Raw genomic sequence first — 5454 nt, 5'->3', positions numbered from 1 at the left:
AAAAAAAAAAGCCACAACAGAAGAGGAACCAGTCAACAATTACTAGGCTCATAACACATCACGGGCTCTTAGAACACTTAAGAAATTAGCTGAAATTATTGCAGCTCATGGAGGATGACTGAGAGCTTCCAAGACTGATAAAGGCTAATGTAATGGGTTGGAGGTAATGGTGCTTTGTTGGGGAGGGAGGGTGCATGAGGCAAATTATCTCTGCTGCACCCTGGTTCCCAGGGTGCCAATAGAAGTAGAGACAGATTGGCTCATTAGGAAAGGCTCTTTACTGCAAAAACAGTGTTTGCTCTGGAGCCAGGCTCCCCTGCCTGTTGCCATTGTAGCTGGGGCCAGGCTACCAGCTCATCACCCTGCTTCCCTGAAACCCATGTCCCCATTCCTGCCCCATGCCTCCTCAGTGCGGGCTGACCAACTTTTGACACCTTCTTTTTCCTCTGTCCCAGGCTAGCCTTATTATCATAACCACTCACTATATGTATTTCTGGTCCATTATTTCCAGCAATTAGTTCCAGAAGTTTGCCACTTCTGCCAAGCTATCAGCAGGAGCTAGGAAGTGCTAAGCATTCATTGTGTGCCAGGCCCTGTGCGAACGGCTTTGCCTGCCTGGTCTCAGTTACCCTGTCGTGGATGCTATCAGTATTTCTACTTTCTTCACGAGGAGATAACCGCAGACAGGTTATCATGACCTGTACAAGGTCCCCAAGTTCACTGATGGAACTGGTATTTGAACCTAGGCAGCCTAACTCAGAGTCTGAGTTCTTACTGTCAGGCCATCCTGCCAAACGGTCTCCTTAGATGGTGTTGGAAGTGGGACCGTGGCAGGGAGACCCTGAGGTAGAGTGGATGATGTCTGGATTTGGGGCCAGTGTCTATCTGTGTAGCTGTGCTGTGCTGTGCTTAGTCGCTCAGTCGTGTCCAAGTCTTTGCAACCCCATGGACTGTAGCCCTCCAGGCTCCTCAGTCCATGGGGATTCTCCAGGCAAGAATACTGGAATGGGTTGCCATGCCCTCCCCATCTCTGTGCCTACTAGTAAATTATTCAACCTTTTCAAGGCTCATCCTTCTAATCTATAAAATGGGTCAGTACCAATCACCTATTAGGCTTGGTGTGAGGCTCAAATGAGATATTCGTATGGTACACAAAGTTCAGTGCTTAGAGCATAAAAAGACTCAATATATGGTAACTAATCATTTTTGCCATTATAATATATACATCCTTAGTTTTACTGATCAGTTCTGGAAGTTCAAGTTTAAAAAAGGGGTTTGAAGCTAAGGTGGAAGGAGGTGGTAGTCAATTTTATAAAACATGATGATGGTATATTGATTGGTTTTCCTTCAAATCCACCATAACTAGAGGGCTGGAGAGCAGTAGGGTGGGGGTCACTGATTCAAAATACAGCATTTTGAAGAGACATTCAAAATGCTATGTGTCTTCAGCCAGTCTGTTTTCTCTGTTGTATGACAAGGCCACAAAAAGTTAGGAAATTATAAAGTTCAGGTGTAGAAACTGCATATACAACTATATATTAAAAGTGTGGTTCAGGAGTTCCCTGGTTGCCTTTTCAGTCTCTGGTCGGGAAATGAGACCCCACGAGCTGTGTGGTGTGACAAAACAAACAAACAAACACGTTGTTCATTCAATAAGCGTTGACTGAGTGTCGACTAAATGTCTGGTGCTCTGATTAATACTTAGGATATGGAGAAAAATGATACAATGCCTCAGTTAACCAGTGCAATGATTGAGGAAGAAAAGAAGAGGGCTGAAGAGAGAATTCTTGGAAACACTAACATTTAAGGGGTGGTAGAACTTCCAGATGTTCAAGCTGGATTTAGAAAAGGCAGAGGAACCAGAGATCAAGTTGCCAACATCCACTGGATCATCGAAAAAGCAAGAGAGTTCCAGAAAAACATCTACTTCTGCTTTATTGACTATGCCAAAGCCTTTGACTGTGTGGATCATAACAAACTGTGGAAAATTCTTAAAGAAATGGGTATACCAGACCACCTGACCTGCCTCCTGAGAAATCTGTATGCAGGTCAAGAAGCAACGGTTAGAACCAGACGTGGAACAACAGACTGGTTCCAAATTGGGAGAAGAGTACATCAAGGCTGTATATTGTCACCCTGTTTATTTAACTTATATGAAGAATATATCATGCAAAATGCCAGGCTGGATGAAGCACAAGCTGGAGTCAAGATTGCCGTGAGAAATATCAATAACCTCAGATACGCAGATGACACCACCATTATGGCAGAAAACAAAGAGGAACTAAAGAGCTTCTTGATGAAAGTGAAAGAGGAGAGTGAAAAAGCTGACTTAAAACACAACATTCAGAAAACTAAGATCATGGCATTTGGTCCCATCACTTCATGGCAAATAGATGGGGAAGCAATGGAAACAGTGACAGACTTTATTTCGGGGGGCTCCAAAATCACTGTAGATGGTGACTGCAGCCTTGAAATTAAAAGACACTTGCTTCTTGGAAGAAAAGCTATGACCAACCTAGACAGCATATTGAAAAGTGGAGACATTACTTTGCTGACAAAGGTCTGTCTAGTCAAAGCTATGGTTTTTTCCAGTAGTCATGTATGGATGTCAGAGTTGGACTATAAAGAAAGCTGAGTGCCAAAGAATTGATGTTTTTGAACTGTGGTGTTGGAGAAGACTCTTGAGAATCCCTTGGACTGCAAGGAGATCAAACCAGTCAATCCTAAAGGAACTCAGTCCTGAATATTCATTGGAAGGACTGATGCGAAGCTGAAGCTCCAATACTTTGGCTACCTGATGCAAAGAACTGACTCAGTGGAAAAGACCTTGATGCTGGGAAAGATTGAAGCAGGAGGAGAAGGGGATGACAGAGGATGGCATCACCAACTTGATGGACATGAGTTTGAGCAAGCTCCGGGAGTTGGTGATAGACAGGGAAGCCTGGTGTGCTGCAGTCCATGGGGATTGCAAAGAGTTGGACACGACTGAGCAACTGAACTGAGGAAAGACACTGTAATGGTTACTGAGAAACAGTGATAGAAGGGAGAGGAGAGGAGAGCTTTAAAAGGGGCAGTGGTCAAGCAGAGCCAGGGCTCGGGTATGAGGCGAGTGGTTCACTTTCTTTTGGTAGGTTTTTTTTTTTTTGGGCCATGCTACGTGGTTTGCAGGATCTTAGTTCCTTGAGCAGGGATTGAACCCACACCCTGGGCAGTGAAAGTGGAGAATCTTAATCTAAGTGCCAGGGAATTCCCTCAAGTATGAAATTTAAGGGCCTATCAAAAGACTCAGTGACTAAATACTATTTCCTGCACTATTAAAAAAAAAGAAAAATAATACAAATATCCACGATGAATAAAGTATTAAAGTTTTGGGACATCCCTGGCGGTCAAGTGGTTAAGACTTCACCTTCCAATGCAGGGGATAAGGGTTCAGTCTGCGGTTGGGGAGCTAAGATCCCACATCCTTATGACCAAAAAAAAACCAGAACATGAACAACAGAAACAGCATTGTAACAAATTCAATTAAGACTTTAAAAATGGTTCACATTTATCAATCAATCAATATCACAGTTTTAAATAAAGCTAGGATCTGACTCTGAACACGTATGACTCTGCCTTACTCGCGTCACCCTTTGGTTGAATGGAAAATGTTGTCAGGTTAGTGACAGCCTTGGTGAGGTTAGTGTCACGAGTTAAGGGGACAAAGTCAGATGGTAGTGCTGATGTTTTTCAAAACACCACTTGTGGATCACTGGCATCAGAGTCACCCAGCGTTTTTCTGACCAAGACTCCAAGGACTCACCCTCAATCTACTAAATCAAAACTTGGGGGTTGTGTGTGGGGGAGTACACTTGTTATCTGCATTTAAAACCTCTTTTATGCACATTAAAGTCTAAGAACATTGGAGTTAACCCAAAGATGTATTCAGAGGATTCCCTTTGGACTGTGTCCTAGGTCTGAGTCTGATTAATAATTTTATCAATGATTAACTGTAAAAAAAGAAAGCTGTGGTTACCTAAGCCTTTAGTTCTGCTTAGTTGCAGGTTCTCTGGTTCAATCACTCCCTTGTTCAACAAACATGTGTTAAGCACCCTTTATGTGCCAGGCATGTGCTAGGCGTTAGAAATGCAGACATGAGTAGAACAGATGTGATTCTTGCCCTTGTAGAGTTTACAATCCAGTGCGGGAAGAGAGATCAATATCTCAGTTTAAAGCACCATGAATATATTTAACAGGGGAACATAAACTAGTCTGGGACTCTGAAAAGGGCTTCCTGGGAAAGTAATGCCTGGATTGAGACCTGAATAATAGAGAGGAATTGGTCAAATAAAGAGGAGGTTTAAGGGAGAGGGTTCAGGCAAAGAGACAAATACATAAGAAAAAGGTCTGAGGACTTCCCTGGTGGTACACTGGATAAGAATCTACCGACCAAAGCACAGGACATGGGCTCAGTCCCTGATCTGGGAAGATTCACGCCATGGAGCAACTAAGTCCCCGCACCACAACTACTGAGCTGCGCTCTAGAGCCCGTGAGGCAACTACTGAAGCCCGTGTGCCTAAAGCCTGTGCTCCACAACTAGAGAAGCTATGGCAACGAGAAGCCCATGCACCGCAATGAAGAGTAGCCCCCGCTCACCGCAACGAAAAGGAAGCCCGTGCACAGCAACCAGGACCCAGCTCAGCCAAAGATACATAAATAATAAATAAATAAAATAAAATGTTTGAGATGAATAATGCTACCACCCATCACTCAAACTACCACCGTGATGGGGACTACATCTGTCTTCGGCCCCCATCTGCTGCTGGGGCTCCTGAGCACAGGCTCCTCAAACACAACATGTCCCCAATCAAACACATCCACTCCAAACTCACTCCTCTCCTTGTATTCTCTTCCCATGTAATGACACCCCATTCATCTAGCTTCCCAAGCCAGAGACGTGAGAGTCCTTCTGTGGGAGACAAGTGGAGGTGGCAGTTGTCTGAGATATAAACTCAGATTCCAGAGAAATGTGGACAGGGGACACAACTGAGAGTGCTTAAACTGGAGTGATGGCAACATCCCAACAGTGGTTAGATCACTTAGGGAGAATCTGAGAGTGAGCAGAGAAGATGGCTGTGCCTAGAGTCCCGTAGAACACCGAAGTTTAAGGGGTGGCTGGAAGAAGCACAAGCTGGAATCAAGATTGCCGGGAGAAATATCAATAACCTCAGATATGCAGGTGATACCACCCTTATGGCAGAAAGTGAAGAGGAACTAAAGAGCCTCTTGATGAAAGTGAAAGAGGAGAGTGAAAAAGTTGGCTTAAAGCTCAACATTCAGAAAACAAAGATCATGGCATCTGGTCCCATCACTTCATGGCAAATAGATGGGGAAACAGTGGAAACAGTGTCAGACTTTATTTTTGGGGGCTCCAAAATCACTGCAGATGGTGACTGCAGCCATGAATTAAAAGC

At 44.1% G+C, this 5454-nt stretch overlaps 1 protein-coding gene across 1 annotated transcript in view; it reads right to left on the bottom strand.

Annotated features, from left to right (window-relative positions):
• The window catches only part of LOC104994360 (chromosome unknown open reading frame, human C1orf228), a 46640-nt gene that overhangs the window by 39031 nt on the left and 2155 nt on the right, over nucleotides 1-5454 (bottom strand). The window lies entirely within an intron of this gene.

The sequence above is a fragment of the Bison bison genome, unplaced genomic scaffold (genome assembly GCF_000754665.1).
Source record: "Bison bison bison isolate TAMUID 2011002044 unplaced genomic scaffold, Bison_UMD1.0 scf7180017864256, whole genome shotgun sequence".
Lineage (NCBI taxonomy): Eukaryota > Metazoa > Chordata > Mammalia > Artiodactyla > Bovidae > Bison > Bison bison.
This window is presented reverse-complemented; position numbering and strand designations above follow the sequence as displayed.